The sequence below is a fragment of the Xyrauchen texanus genome, chromosome 47 (genome assembly GCF_025860055.1).
Source record: "Xyrauchen texanus isolate HMW12.3.18 chromosome 47, RBS_HiC_50CHRs, whole genome shotgun sequence".
Classification (NCBI taxonomy): Eukaryota; Metazoa; Chordata; class Actinopteri; order Cypriniformes; family Catostomidae; genus Xyrauchen; species Xyrauchen texanus.
The window spans coordinates 13478687-13495612 of NC_068322.1; the positions used below are offsets into that span (position 1 = coordinate 13478687).

General features: G+C 37.5%; 1 long non-coding RNA gene across 1 annotated transcript in view; it reads right to left on the reverse strand.

Annotated features, from left to right (window-relative positions):
- The window catches only part of LOC127639246 (uncharacterized), a 153624-nt gene that overhangs the window by 80741 nt on the left and 55957 nt on the right, over nt 1-16926 (reverse strand). The window contains exon 2 of the long non-coding RNA XR_007969940.1: nt 11664-11753. This is a non-coding gene — a long non-coding RNA (uncharacterized LOC127639246). The remainder of the gene's footprint in view (nt 1-11663; nt 11754-16926) is intronic.

Consider the following 16926-nt stretch of genomic DNA (forward strand, 5'->3'; position numbering starts at 1 on the left):
GCGGGTGTAATCTCAAAAATAAACGGTATGTTTATGTAAATGAAGAAGTACTCTAAAAAAAAAGAAAGAAACTTATAACTGAAGTAATTAGCAATGTGATAACTTTTCAATGAAGTAATCAGTAAAGTAATACAATTACAATTTTAGAGAAGTAATTCATTATTTGTAACGGATTACTTATTTTGAGCAACAGTGGTTGTTAATATAATGAACTACACTTTTGACAGAAACCATTGTTTCCATGGTACATTTTTCTACATGTTTATAGAGAACATAAAAATGTGATTAAGCATTTTGCATTTGGCAGACACATTTATCCACAATGTATGAGGTCAAAGCTGTAAAGCTTTTTTTTTCTGTAAATCTGCTGTTAAACAATATTAATCATGAAATTTGCTTACAAATAAAAATGGCCTGACTTGACAAAGAGATCAAAGATCTACAACCTTAGTGTTGCTAGCACCACTTGAGCTAAAGGAGCATTTAAGATTATTAGAGAAGCCAACATACAGGGATGCATAGGACAGGAGAAACAGCACAGCAGCATTCTGATCTGTATTAAAGCTATTTTGCCATAAATTAGGTGTAGCAGAGCAGGCCTGATCCAAATCTCTGAGGTAATGGAACAGAGTCTGGGTGCAGCATGCATGGTTGTGGGAGGAATGTTAGGGGTTTAAACTACAACCCCTTCAGCTGTTTCATAAATATGTTCTGGATGTTATTTTAATCTCTGCAATAATCATGAAACATATCAACCATCCCAACTTCATATCGGAACAGATACCTTGTCCAGCCTGCCCTTCAGGGTTTGCGTGTGTCTGTGTCCTTGCGTTTTTGCCAAGTACCATGTGTTTCTTCACATGAGTCTCTTTCTTTTTTTGTTTGTTTGTGTGTGTGTGTGTGTGTGTGTGTGCGCAAGTTCAAGAACTCATATGGATATCGTCCAACCTTTCCTCTGAGCTGTGGCACGCTTTCAGCACCCTGTAGTTGAGTCACGTCCGGTAGCGAGTCTGTGAGTTTGTATGTGTTTTAACACACGCTTGCCTTGAACACACTGCACACTTTGTCTTTCCTCAGAATTATCAAAAAGAGTTGGCTTGGTTACAACAGTGTCCCTATCAATGCTAATTTATGTGTATGGATCCTGTATGAAGGAAAATCACAATTTAGTTCTTATTAATATATCATTTGTTTCTCCAAGACAGCAATAAAATAATTGTATAGGAAATTAAGACTTAACCAGTGAATAAAGGGATAGTTCACCTAAAAATTTAAGTTTGGGATGAATTACATTCTTCCATGGAACACAAAAATAGATGTTAGATGATATATATCACAGCAGTATAACACCATTCACTTTTATTGTATGAAAAAAAGATGCAATAGAGCTGTTCAGCCATGATGTCAATTTGTATGCAAACCCGACACATGGATATTCTACAACATCAATTACACACTTTAATAACTAAAACATGATTATTAAAGCTGCTGTGTGTTTGTTAAAAAAAGTATGCAATTCAATACGGCTTTAAAATGTACATTTGTCGTATGGCTGTGTAATTTATGCTGTAGAACAAACATCCATGTATCGTGAAGTAATGTTTACAACAGACCTTATTTAACTCATAAATTGCAAAAACCCCATTATAAAAATCCATAGGAAAATCCTGACGAATTCTTTTCCGGGTTTTTGGACTACAACCTGAACAGCTCTATAAAAGTAGGACTGTGAATTTATTCAAATTTAAATAATCACATATAGCTCTGTAATCAATCAAGATCAATCGTGGTGCTTGGTACATTAAAACAAACATTAATATAATCATAAATATATTTCATCTATACTTTGATTAAATCTGGACTCATCAGACCACATGACCTTTTTCCATTGCTCCACAGTTCAATCTTTATGCTCCCTAGCAAATTAAAGTCGTTTTTTCCGATTAGCCTCAATAACAAGTGGCTTTCTTGTGGTCACAGCAGTTTAGTCTCAATCCTGTAAATTCTCGTTGCATTGTGTGTGTGGAAATGCTTTTACATTCACTATTAAACATAGCAGTTCTACTGTCGATTTTTTACTATGTGAATTCACCAAGAGTTTTAGTGATCTTCAATCATGATCATTCAAGATTTTTTTTAAACCATATTTCTTCAGAGAAAGAAGTTCACCACTAATCATCCAGTTTTTAATAATACGTTAGACCGATCCTAACCCAATTTCAGTGATTTCAGTGATCTCCTTAGTTGTTTCTTTGTTTGATGCAGTCCAATAATTTGCCCCTTCTTTAACACAGTAACATCTTTTTGACGACCACGGGATACGTCTTCTGACATGGTTGTTTAAGAAATGACAAGCAACACACTGCATCAGTTAGGGTTAAAATAATTGTTGCAAGCTGAAACATAATCACTGCGGTAATGATCCAATCATAAACTCTAAACTATCTGCTTATTTAAATCCAAATGGCCATGTAGTTACACATATTTTTACAGGTATAAAACTTTGAAACATGTACGTATATGTTTACATGCCATAAAATTATTTGGCCTGCTGTAATTAAAAGTGGGGCAAAATCTTTTACCGTTTCCCAGTGGAGTTTTTTTAAAAATAGAATCAAATGGGCAGATTCAGTTCATATCAAGCTTTATTGGCAAGATACAACTTAAGTGTGCATTGCCAATGCATTATTAGACACTATACTTACAGATATAAAAATATAAGATATAAAAAAAAATTGAACAATGTGTTTATTGAATTTCAGTTTGCTAATCACATCAAGTTATACAGTGTACAACAGTTATACAGAACCCAGCAAACATTTTTCACATTGTTCGTATCCAGAAGGTGGGTTGGGGTGATGGGAGGGAGAACATAGAAAATACATATATACCACATATATAATACAACATATAAAATTTTAATAAAAATAAATAAATAAATATATAATAATAATAATAATAATTAAAAAAAAAGAAAAAAAGTTTAAATTAAATAAATAATTAGAATAAAATAAAAGTAAGATTAAAATTTAAATAAAGGGTGCTTCTCAAATCAATATTCAAGATCACAATGCTACCCTACTCCCTAAGAGCTTCTTCCTGCTGAAGCGGTTTACCAACATTAACATCATGTCTTAGGAAGTAGATATAAAACTTTTAGTCATTTAGCAGAACAAACTAAATGCTGATGTTTAATTTTGTGAAGTTTAAAATCTCAAAATTATAAATTTCTCTGGGTATACCGTTCAGTCTCTATTTCATTCACACTCGGACTCTCTCACACTCCTTGTCTTTATTATGGCCGGGACATGCGTTGTGTGTAATGAGGAAGTGTGCGCTGGTCAACACAATTCGTTTCAGTGCTAGAATGTGCAGTCAAGTCGAGCATGTACCTCCAATTTTAGACAAATTAATTGGGGAAGGTTTGCTGAAGTTTTAGTAAGTGGAAAAAACAAGATACTGCATTCATTTTTTTCAGTCAACAGTCAACTCTAAATCATGGAAATAAACGCATTACATTTGCCAGCCTGTGAAATTAAAAGTGAATGGTGACTCAGATTAACATACCCCTTAACATCTCCTTTTGTGTTCAACAGAAGAAAGTCATGTGAGTTTGGAACAACATGAGGGTGAGTAAATGATGACAGAATTATCATATTTGGGTAAACTATCCTTTTAGGATTCCAATAAAACCCAAACAGTTATGAGCACAAGGAAAGAGGCCATTACATCAGAAAAGAGCATAATATTACATCAGCTACAATCAGCTCTGGCCACACTGATCTCAGGCATGACTGAGGCAATGAGTGGCAAAGAGAAAACCCAGCTCCTGTGGACTTAAAAGTGTGTGTGTGTGTGTGTGTGTGTGTGTGTGTGTGTGAGAGAGAGAGAGAGCGAGAGAGAGAGAGAGAGAGAGAGTATAATTGAAGGAGATGACAGACAGCCAACAGTGCCACATTCTATAACCAGCTCAGCAGCTGTTGGCTTATCTGATAAGACACGTACACTTACACACAACAAATACTCGTTTACAACTTGCTATAAATGCGCTAGCTCGTAAAACACAGACCTAAGGTGCTTCTTCAGATTTTCCTTCCTGACACACATCATAACATATAGGAAAGTGGAAAAAGTTTTACCATGTTAAAATTTAGATCTAGAGTGTTTACAGAAATGGAAAATCACTCCTTTGATGGTGAAGTGGCACCATATTTTTTGCAGAGAGCAACATTTTCTTATTCTGGAATCTCTATGCTAGAAATGTCCCCTAGAGTCAACTAAGAGAAGAAAAAGTTGACATTAAATATGGGTGATAAAAAACAAGACTGAATTCAGCAAATAATATAGCTTACGTACTGACTTTTAAAGTATTTTATTTGTGGCTTTTAGTCCATGTCTATAGAAGCCCAGATATTATAATATCAATATATTAATTTGAAAATAGAAATGTGAATAAATAAACCCATTTATAAATGGACAATCAATAGACATTTAAATGTGAATAAACCAATTTAAAAATGGACAAATAAAGACATGTTTATGTAATTCATGTTTTAAAATGTACTTATATTTAGCAAAATAACAGCACATTAATAAGTCATTTTTAAATGTACCTTTAAATTGCTTTTCTTCATTCATTTGCCAATAGCTTTTCTTTATGTTTGTCTTTTCCTTTTCTTATACCATTTGTCAATTCATGACAGCTGAAGCCCAGGAGTGTCAATTAAAAAAGAATGAAGGAATAAATTATCAATTGATTCATTTGAGATATAAATCAAATTATAAATGGACAAATGCAAAGACACATTTAAATGTGTTTATTTAATTAATGTTTAAACTGTCATTATATTTAACAATAAAATTGTGCATTAATAAATCGTATTAATTTCATCTTTAAAATACTTAAATGTAGCAATAAATGAGTACATTAATGAGTCTTTTAAATGCACTTTTAAAACACAATTTAAATTGCATTTTAAAAAGGTATTTGGCAATTGCCTCAATTAAGTCATTTGCCAATGGCTTCTTTACCTTTTCTTTAATAAATTGAGAATCCAGTTAAAAAATGCCATTGGACTGTTGACTCATGGGAGCAACTAATTAACTTTTGACTTGGTTATAAGACACACCCCCTCATCCACATGCCACTCGAAGTGGATGCAAGACGGCCTGTCATTGGACGACGGTATGAGCAGTTTACCTGATATTATTGGATCTGTGCATAGGAAACAGATACGAAACATATCAGAAGTTAATGGTGGCTCATTCACTGTTGCTGTGAAATACTGAACGCAGCCCTATCTGAGCTTACAGTGATACGTGTCCAGGATGGGAGCTGGTAATTATGGTGTTGTCAATAAAACTTCTGGTAGACTATGCAACGCAATGCGAAACATCTTCGCACACAGTATTAAGGAGGAACTCTTCAGAATAATCTCCTGAGTGGGGATTCCAAAAAAAATCCTTACTGATCAAGGCACTACATTTATGTCATGAACACTACGCAAACTGTACGAACTATTAGGTATTAAATCAATTAGCTCCAGTGTTCACCACCCACAAACAGATGGGTTGGAGGAACAATTTAATAAAACCTTAAAAAAAATATGATTCATAAGTTCGTACATGAGGACACTAGAAATTGGGATAAGTGGCTTGAACCCCTGTTATTTGCAGTGCGAGAGGTCCCACAAGCCTCCACAGGGTTTTCCCCATTCGAGCTGCTGTATGGGCATCGCCGTGCGGCATGCTTGACATGATGCAGGAAGCTTGGGAGGAGGGACCTTTTTAGCACGTTCTTGATCTTAAAGCAAATCTCCACACTTTGGGTCAATTAACACAGCAGAATTTGCTCCAAGCTCAGGAACGTCAAAGCCGACTGTATGACGGGCACACGACTATGGGAATTCACACCAGGAGATAAAGTGCTTGTATTACTGCCCACCTCAAGCTCTAAATTACTTGCCAAGTGGCAGGGGCCCTTTGAGGTCACATCTTGATTATGATGTTAGGCAAATGGACAAGGACAGGCATGTCAAATTTACAACCTCAACCACCTAAAGTCATTGATGGAGGCAGTACTGAGTCAGGCGGTGGAGGTATGTGGGGATGGGGTCTTGTGTTTGTCTGTGGGAGAGGGAGGGTGGTAAGGCTCGTCACCTGGGCTATTATTATTATTATTAACACCTGTGTCTTGTTATAGTGATGGCGGAGGGAGACCTGAAAAGGCAGACAAGCGCATCAGTTGGGAGAAAGTGAGCGACCAGAGAGCAACTGTTCCTGTGTGTGTGATAAGAATTATTGTCTTGTTTGTGTGTGATTACTTGGCCACAGAGTGCCCCTTTGTTTGAGTTTTGTGAATGACACTGACTGCTCACTGACTTTTTCTGCTGCCTCCTGACTCCTCTATTTGCCATGCATCTTGCACTCAGATTAATTTTCCAATAAAAAGCTCTCTATAATGAGATCATCGCCTCCCTCTAATACCATCTACTTTTGACATGCAATAGCAAGTAGCAAATCATGTTCATGACTGTAACATTAGCTATTGGCTAAGAAAAAAAAAGGTGGACGAGGCCTTCCATATGTCCCAACCTAACTTACTGTTTCAATAGAAAATACGTCATCACAGGAAAAATGATGTGCTTGATTTCACAGGGTCTTTAATTCATTTGAGAAAAAAGATGATTCATACTCAAACATTAAACTGAACATAACACCATTCCTAGGTTCCATTTGACATCACATAAAATTATATAAATAAACTATGTAGGCCACCGTTCTCTCCCTCTTTGCTGTAAGCTGGATCGAGTGTTGACTCTTTGGTTGAGTTTGTGCTGTGGTTGCAGATTTAGAGATTAGGCCTCTGATCTGTTCGCAGTAAACGGGAGCCGCTTTCACACAACCAGAACAACAAAAAAAACTTCAGTGAATGTGTGTGCATAAGTTAGCCAGATATGACCTCCTAAAAACATCCCTTTGGGGATAAATGATAGTCTTTTATTTTTTCAAACTCTAAACATGCAATGTTTTTTATGGGTAGGTTTAGTCTTTGGTAATCATAAGGTGCTTTCTATGTATAAAGAAAACGATAGTCTGTGGTTGTAATGGCGAAAGGAGGAGGCGAGAACTGGCTCCTCCTTTCCCTTTAATGATTAACTTAAATAAAAACACACAAACATTAACACATACAGGGCAGCTGCCTGTAGTTCTCACTCTCTCTCGAACTGCCATCTTCGGTGGCCTTTATTCCTCGCTTGCCTCATCTGGCTGATTTGGGTCGGGGCGTGTGTCATTCCGGCCCGGCCCCGCGCTACACTGGTATATCCTCATTTTAATAGCTAATTAATGTACGTACATGTGTGTGTTCGTGTGTTGCAAGGGAGTATGAATATTTGCGTAATATAGATAAATGCAAAGGGTGCATCACTGACACTGAAATCTCAGAGAAACATTCCTTTTTTTTAAATGGGTTAGGTTATAATTATTAACAGTCAATGATAATGACAGTTAAATATCATGATCAACTACGTATCAGACTTTGGTGTTTGTTGAGACATGTACCAATCAGTTGTAAAACAGGATCCAGTTGAAAGGATTGGTTGGACAAAAATAAAGTGTTAAAGTGGGTGTGTAGGATGGCATCTATGGCAACAACTACAGCTAAACCGAGAAGAAACTCAAGACGAGGTGGCTTCTGCCTTCATATAATTGACAGGTTTATTGTTTTTTTCTTAACCCTCAACACTGGAGTCAATTGGTAAGTAGGAGGAGGACCTGAAGCAAGAGAAATATGGAATACCATGTGAACTATTTATGGAGAATGCTGAAAACAAAACAAAATGCTTGAGTGTGGAGTGCTTACAGTTGCTATGGTGATCTGGAGGTGATCTTCTCAGAGCGAGCATTCTTCACTCAATGGGAGTAATGAATAAATTGTGTGCATTCATGAAAAAAATGCTTCAAAATGTTTCAAAGTCAACACCAAACAGGGGCCATATAACAGAAAGAGTATTCTACATCCTAACTGTAGAACTCCATTTTCTTTATAAGCATTTGTGCTTTATGTTTATTACCATAAACATTTATTATGTTGATAGTTGGTAAACGATTATATCACACTTAAGTCATGTTCATGATTATAATTTATGTTTAGTGGCTAAACTTTTCAAACTGAGTTTTTTTTTTTAAAGTTTATAGATTCACTTCCAGTAAGCATCTCATTGGAACCTACATTTTTGCTTTTTTAAATGAGGGAGGGACAAGTCTAAATACATTTTTGTGGTAATAAATATTATGCTACAAATGCTGTCGATTGAGCTTAACTTGTGTTGCACCTGAAATATTCCCTTAAAGTTAATCAGGTAAATGTTTAGTTAATCTTGACTTAGCCTTGTCTCAGTGACTACGTGTCCTGTTAAGAAACAATTTTACAGTCTTATGCCCTAGGAGAACCTTTTTAAGTACCACAAAAACATTTTTCTAATTATAACAGCATATTCACTGATCAGCCACAACATTAAAACCACCTGTCTAATATTGTGTAGGACCCCTCTTGCCACCAAAACAGCGCCAACCCGATATTCATCTCACCACAATTGTACAGAGTGGTTATCAGAGTTAAACTTTGTCAGTTCAAACCAGTCTCTCTCATCAAGGCGTTTCCATCCACAGAACTGTCGCTCATTAGATGTTTCTGTTTTTGGCACCATTCACAGTAAATTCCCAAGAGATCAGCCGTTACAGAAATTCTCAAACTAGCCCATCTGGCATCAACAATCTTGCCACAGTCTAAATCACTATGATTAAATGTTTTCCTCATTCTAATGGTTGATGTGAACACTGACTAAAGCTCCTGATCCATATCTGCTTGATTTTATGCACTGCAGCCACACAATTGCCTGATTAGATAATCTTATGGAGGACAGTTGGTGCCAGACAGGTTTGTTGGAGTATTTCTCTAACTGCTGATCTCCTGGGATTTTCCACGCACAACATGATTTACTCTTAATGGTGCCAAAAACAAAAAACATCCAGTGAGAGGCAGGTCTATGGATGGAAATGCCTTGTTGATGAGAGAGGTCAACAGAGAATGGCCAGACTGTTTCAAACTGACAAAGTCTACTGTAACTCAGTGTAACACATGGATGGACAAGGAGGAGGCAGGAACTAGCTGAACAGTTAACAAAGTTTAATAGTAAACTTAAAACCATCATAAACAAATGTGCAACGTGGCCATGTGCGTCTCTCTCTCGAACTGGCACCCCTGGCCGCCCCTTATCTCGCTCTCCCGCCAATCAGCTGATTCAGCTGCAGCCATACTCCATCACGGCCCGGCCACACCCTCCTCGTCACACTCCTCCCCTGCCCGATTCAGGCCGGGGCCCCACCAGTCTGACTAACAGCCCCCCTCGCCGCCTCTGGTCCTTTATTTTGTTATCCTTCAGCTATATCCTTGGCTATAATTCATAATTTATGAATTATAGCCAATTCAAGACCCCTATACAATGAAACATTTTCATTGATAAGAAGGCTCTTTGCTGTACCAAAGGAAAGATTTGTAGAACTTGAAAAAAAAAAAAAAACATCATTATTGTTCCTCACTCTCTCTCCCTCTCAGTTTATGGGAGATACAGTCAGTCCTTTAGTATTTGCTGTCTAAACCATATCAAGTTTTTGACATGAAGCGACAGACAAAAACAGATGAGCAATGCAGAAAAACTCTCGCAACCACAAATAAGGTGTGTATAGAAAGGCCAGCTGTTACTGGCTCTCTCTAATGCCACACCCTGAAATCTTCAAACAATAATAAAAAGAATATACAGTATATGTCCAAATGTATGTGGACACCCACTTCTAATTAATGGGTTTGACAATTCCAGTAAATCTACAACTCCAGTAGGCTAATCTAGTATGATACTTTTAGTTATATAGTGTATGGTAAAAGGTGGTAGAACTTAGATTTGTGGTGTTGATGGTTAAATCAGAAACATGTGGACTTGATCTGTGAAGTGATTTATTTTGACTTCCGTTTGCATGCCTGTTCTTAACTTTTTCTTGTGATTCTTGTTAGTAATCCTCAACATTGCATATGTTGTGTTAACCTCTAGTGAACCAGATTAAAACCCATATATCAAGCTAAAAACATATGGGTTGATTAACCATGAACATGTTGTCCATTGCAATGATGACATGTGTGCCAGCTGCAGCATTCAGTATGTAGATGAATAGGTCCTCTATTTATATTTACAGCCCCTTAATGGTTTCTGAGAATTACTCCTAAGTCACATGTTTTATATAATACAGTATAATGTAACCATTAATCAGTGGTAGTATGCATCAGTCTGACCTTTTCTAACAGTCTTTTTCAGCATTTCTAATTAATTACCAATCTTGTGACTCGAATATTCCAGCTTTAGAGGGGCATATCATTTGCTTTCTCATGGGTTTTACTGGAGGTGACAATCCATTCTTAATCCTACAGTAAATATAAGCATTTACCTTTGAAAATGCCATTTGTAGAACTACAATAAATGCACGCTGGATGCTTTCAACTTATCTGTCAACATCCTGAGGTGGAAACAACTGATGTATTCTACACTTTATGTAATACTTACCATTCTATCTTGTTGCTTAAGGCTATATGTCATGCTACTGCTCATTTCTCATGATAGAAAAAAGCATGAAAAGTTTAAAACATGCATATTTATCAAATCAAGCTAAAGCTAAGACTACTTATTTTTATTATATAAAGGTTTGTAAAACCATGATGTTTGGTCACCCTATTGGCATTCATGAAGTAATAGACCAAGAATAGATACCATATTCAATTTGACACAAATGACAATGTGACTTTAAGGGAAGTATAGGCCATTTAATTGGTTGGACTGTTCAACGTTACGTTTAATTTTCTCAACGTAAAAATTATATGGTATATGTCACTATCACTGTCATGACTGCTATGTTGCTTGGAACTGCACCCAAGACTTTCACCCACTGTTGCACTTGCGTATATGGTTGAGTGGCAATAAAGTGATTTGATTGATTTGACCCATGTTTTCTAGAGTTTTTAGTCTACTAGAAATTAGTGGAAAGACACTTTCAACACACCTAGGTCAATAAACGTGAAACATAATTAATGAACTGGACTATCAATCAAAGCTTTGCTTTTGTTTGTTTCCAATTAAATACGCAATTCAGTCATGCACTCTGTCTAAAGTCTACTGTTGGTGCTTGAAGTTACTTGTGGTACTTCCTCAAGCAATCTACCAGCTTCAGCAATCCAAGATTGAATCATTTAAGGATCTTTCAACAATATCAGAGCTCTTACAGAGTTACCATGACTTCACAAAAACTGTTTGAGAAAAAAACATGCAATTTCAATGACTAAACCCTAGACTAGACATTCTTTAGAACATATCTGCTTGCTTAATACTTGTTGGCGCAACAGTCACTTCCTGAGTGCAAGTGAGTGACGTTAAAAACCTGATGTCATTAATCTCAATGGTGTCTCAGGTTCCTAACATGTTCTGATCTTGAGTTATTATTCAAGATTCATCACATTCTTTATGTGAAAATCAAGCAAAGATCTGCCACCAACATGTCTCAGAAATTCATTTAGCTCCATATACAACATCATCACAGCACTTAATGTAAGAAATTACCTGCAGAGCACTGTGCATTTGTTGATCCCACGCTGATTCCGTATAGGCCTGGTGATCAGTCGGCAGCACAATTTAATTGGCTTGAAAGCTCTGTAAAATTGACAAAAATATGAAATATTTCATGAGGAAAAAGAAAATAATTTATGATTCATATTTTGGAGTACTTTTAAGGAGTAAAACATATTCTTTTTGCAATGGAAATGTATGAGTATGGGTACAAGTATTCAGTTTCACTGCCACTTGAGTAAAGTAAAAATTCCACAAATAATACTCAAGTATAGAAATTAACTACTCAAGTACTTCAGAACCCTGAGAAGAGAGATATGAGCCCTCTCTAGCTTTCTTAAATGACAGCCATTCAATAAATATTCAGCTTCGAAAATTAGATGGAATTATGTTGATAGGTCCCAAAGGAAGATTCTTGGAGCTAAGTGTGGGAATCCCTGCTAAAGTCTGAGAGAGATCCAAGCAAGTACACAAAAAGCCCAATACACAATCAAATATCTGTGAAACACACACACACACACACATTCTTCTTACACAATCACAGACAAATTAGTTCTTGCAAAATCCAAGCAAAAAAAAAAAAAGAAAGAAAAGGGGGATCGGGAAGAGGAAGCAGACGGATAGAACAAGAGATAGAAGGACAAACGTAATCCAATATTGAGCTTTGTGCTGCTCATCATATTTTAGATTGGATCTTCACCCAGATGAAGGGTAGAGGTGTGTTCGGCTGAAATTAGATTTCAGCAGGAAAATTGTTCTCCGTTCTGGCACTGTTCTCAGTCTAACAGCTGCCCTACATAGTTAACTGGCTGTTTGGTTTGAATACTCCATAACAAAAGTTTAATTTGTCTTCTGTCCTTTAAGGTTGTGGACTGGAGTGACCTCAATAAAATGATATTGTGTGGGGTGGGTACATTTTACATAAACCCAATGAGCACAGTTTTCTGTCCTGTGTTGACATATTTCCTATTGAAACTGCAAGTTTGGGCTGGACATATCAAAGGGCTGATCCTTTTTTGAAGCCAATAGACCTTATACAGCTCAGCACCATATTTGACACTAATGACAAGACGTACAGTGCATGTCACTGAAGAGATTGTAAGTCTATCCCTCACAGCCTTATTTTCATTCACGTCAAAAATGTAAGATGGTGCTACTGTGAATAAGGTCTATAGACTTATTATGACGCAATAATGCAACAATCTGCATAGCGGAAGATGAGTCATCAGTTTGAGGTTGACTGATAGTGGATGGTCGATACCGATAACTATGGTGGTGGGAAAGGCTTTTAACCGATTAATCAGACGAAAGGTTTTTTTTATATAATTTAACATTTATAGGATGTAAAAACACAAATATTATTCTTTGCTTACTATGATGGCCACAGACATAGAGGTAACAAGAGTCCAAAATGAATGAACTCCCAGATGCAGTTTATTGTTCAACCAAAATCCCAATATATATATATATATATATATATATATATATATATATATATATATATTTTTTAGAAATGCCAGTAAATTGTAGATTTTATATATAATGTGGGGCTTTTAACTATAAACAAGCCTAAAACACAAGGGACTCTTTTAATGTTACAATGCTCCATATAATGAGTTAACTAAATCAAGCTTTTTATAGCCTATAAACTACATATTCATAACAAAATAAGCATTGAAGTGAGTATAAAAATATGGATGAATATGGTAATGATGACACCCTACAAAGTGTCAGTGATTGTTTTTATTTCACTTCTAGAGGCTGCTGTTGCCCTGTACAACCTAGTCATTTTAAATGTAGACTCCTCCATCACTGATTTGGAGAAATGACTTGTCCGTCCCTCTCGTTATAGTCGCCCCGCATCCTAGGGCCATCCTTCAGCCAGGCTCACAACAGGAGTGGACTGGAAAGAAGAGGGGTGCTACTTAGAGAGCCACATTTAGGCAGCGGATGATGAGGCACACCTGATGTGAATAGAGCCTCATCAACATGCAGAGAGTTCCTCTCCTTGGGGAGCTGGCTTATATCTCTTTCTGTGCATACACTGACATCCTTTGCAGACCCAGGAGCAGAGTGGGGATGGTACTGACCAATTTAGATGCATGCCGGACCCACCCCCCTGGAACCACAGCACTGGCTAGATGAGTCACCAGACAGTACTGCTCGCATTGCGGCCGATGGGTATGGATGCCAGGCCGCCTTTCCCTCACACTCGCTATGGCCCTTTGGAAGACAGGCTGTCACAGAAGCTGCTGACCCTCACACCTCGTAACATGGAGGGGAGTGTATCGCAGTAGTCAGAACCCGCCCACATCCAGGACCATTCCTTTGGTCACTCCCCATCTTTCACAAAGCCCCATTCACTGCGAGGATGCCAAATCCCCCTTTATTTTGGACACTTTATACCATGGACAATTTTATTCCCCCTTTTGGTTATATTCTGTTTATTATCATTTTCAAAAAGTGACACCACAACCACTGGGTCTGTCTATTGCTCACCCTGCCACTGTGGTGGAGAATGCAGTCAATGCACTTTTGTGGGCAGAGACTGTGCAGTTGGGCACCAACAGTGACATCACTTGCCCTCTCAATTAATGGTTAGATGGACAGAGAATCCGAGGGACGATTCAGCCTCCCTCGATTCAGCCTCACACGCTCTCCCACCCACATCTTCTGTGTGGAGGTCGTGAGGTCAATCAATGTTCAACTTCGCTGATATCTCCACCAACCCGCTGAGAATCAGCCACCGTAGCGCCCACTGACAGAGCGAGGAAATGGCCTCCCATCATCACCAGAGCTTCGAGGAAACAAAACGGTGAGGTTGAGCAGGATGAGGTGGTCCTTGTGGCAGCAAACTCACCTAGGCCGGCTACAGTCCCGACTTAGGACTTAACTTTAGTCCTAAAAACAATTGGATTCTGTTTAACTGCACATGCTCTTCTTTTAAGAGCCACAGTCAAACCCAGGAAAGGCTATGTTCCCAAGGTCCTAACCACACCCATAAAAGTGCGGTTGGTTCACCTTCAGGCCTTCTTCCCTCCTCCATTTTCGGATGAGGAACAATCATTGCATTTGTTATGGCCTGTGCGGGCATACATGCATACATTGAGTGTACTTGCCAGTTCAGACTGTCAGATCAGCACTTTATATGCTATGGAGGACGCACAAAAGGAATGTCCATCTCCAAGCAAAGGCTCTCTCGCTGGATTGTCAATGCAATTACCCAGGCTGAGTCACAGGTTAATACTTGGCCAATTGGTGTTAAAGTGTTAAAATGCGCTCCTTGTTCTCAGTCAGAAATTCTGAGGAAACGTGTTCGTGAACCTGTTTTTATAGTGGATGGTTTCGCGCCAAAACATGTGGGGCTCAAACACCATAGCCAATATAAGAATATTGCCGTTACTGTAGAGAGGTTTCAACTAGGTCGTGTAAGTATCAACTGGGTCGTGTAAGAAAGCACTCCCCTTATGCGTAGCTAAACAATGTCTCGTTCACTTCGTCTCAGGGAACCAAGGTTACGTACGTAACCGAGACGTACCTACAACATTACTATAGTAAAACCATGGTTAATTTTACTCTAATCAAACCTTTCCCTAAAGTCCCAACCTTCACAGTGACCAAATCACTGAAAGGAAATAAACCTTTATACAAATTTAAATGTATCATTATTAGTACTACAGGAAATGTATAGTAAATGTGGAGACAGGAAACAGGATGGGAAAAATGGTACAAAAAAGCAGAATCGAATCTGGGTCATCCGCACAAAAAAAAAGTACATCCACAAAATTGTTACATCCCATGCCACTGCAGCAACACTAGGAGGTGCAGTCTGTCTAAAATTTCTGAGTTTTCAAAATACTATAAGAGTGCAAATAGCTGTGCTGTGTGGCAGGTGTTTTATACACTAGTACAAAAACTAACTCTGGGACTTTAATGTTACTTTTTACTTTTCCAAACACCACATGGACCATCTAAAATTTGAAAAAGAGGTTGAGTTTTGGGTCCACCCTTGAGAAAGCGATTTCTCTTGAAAGCATAAACAACTAGTAACTGAAGGATATTTGAGACACCGAACACAATCAGAATGCCTGGCAGGGTAAAACTTTTTCTAATTCTCTCACCCACTCATTGTCTTCTCTCCACCCCCACAGCCTGCAGGTAAACATCTGAAGCCTTAAATAGACCACTGTAGGATATTATATAAATAATTTAGAGATGTGGACTCAATCAGTTAAAATGGGTACTTTGCATGCATTTTACCATCATAATATGTAGGGTAATTTGCACGCACGCTAAAATTTAGGAGGAAATTTAGGGTCTCAAAATATGTGAGCTATGAACTAAATTAAACTGTCCTTATTAGGTAAGGAAATGTATAACGGGATTAGTCGCGTTTGACCACCATTATAAATTAGATAAATGACAAATAACTAGATTATTTGTCTTAATAGATTCTCCACCATTGAAAACATAATACAACATCTAATTCTACCAGCTCACAATTTCTACTGTAAGGAATTAGCTTTAATAGACAGGTTGGTGAGTAGTGACAGAATGTAAAATAACTGATCAGTACAGTGAAGATGAACTCTATGGAGGCGATCTCACATGGGAGGAAGGGTGTTCAGAGAGCAGAGAGCAACTGAAGCGCAAGATGAAGAGAGGGCAAGAGATACAAGAGGACAAAGAGTCAAGAGAGCGAGTTCTTCCTGTTTGGAACTATTTGAACTGAGATTGACCGCATCCCCCAAAGGTGTCCTGAGCCAATCAGAAGTGACAATTCAGAGTCACATGGTCAACTGGGCTGTCTTTTCTGACAGTTGAGTTATGGTTCTTTGTTTCAGACTCTTAAAAATTTCCCACTCAAAAATAGTGCATATTTAATCATGAACTTTTCTATCTTGAGAATGGTACAAGATACATGATATTCATTGTCATCAGAATTTTCTTCATACACAAACAAATGTTTACATACTAAACATGACATGTTTTTATGGATGTTATACGTGTAGGTAATAAAACATGAAAATATCTGGTTACAAAATCATATTGGTTTTACACATCATTGCATTTTATAAAGTTAAACCTTATAGTTACCATTCTTAGTAAAATTAGATAAATCATACAAAATTAAAGATTATATTTATCAATTATAGGTGATTACACATCGCTACATACATCTTAAAGAGTTCCATCAGTCTATAATCCTTAATTTGTTAGGTACAAGCGTTACCACAGTTCAAAGTGATTTTCAGCA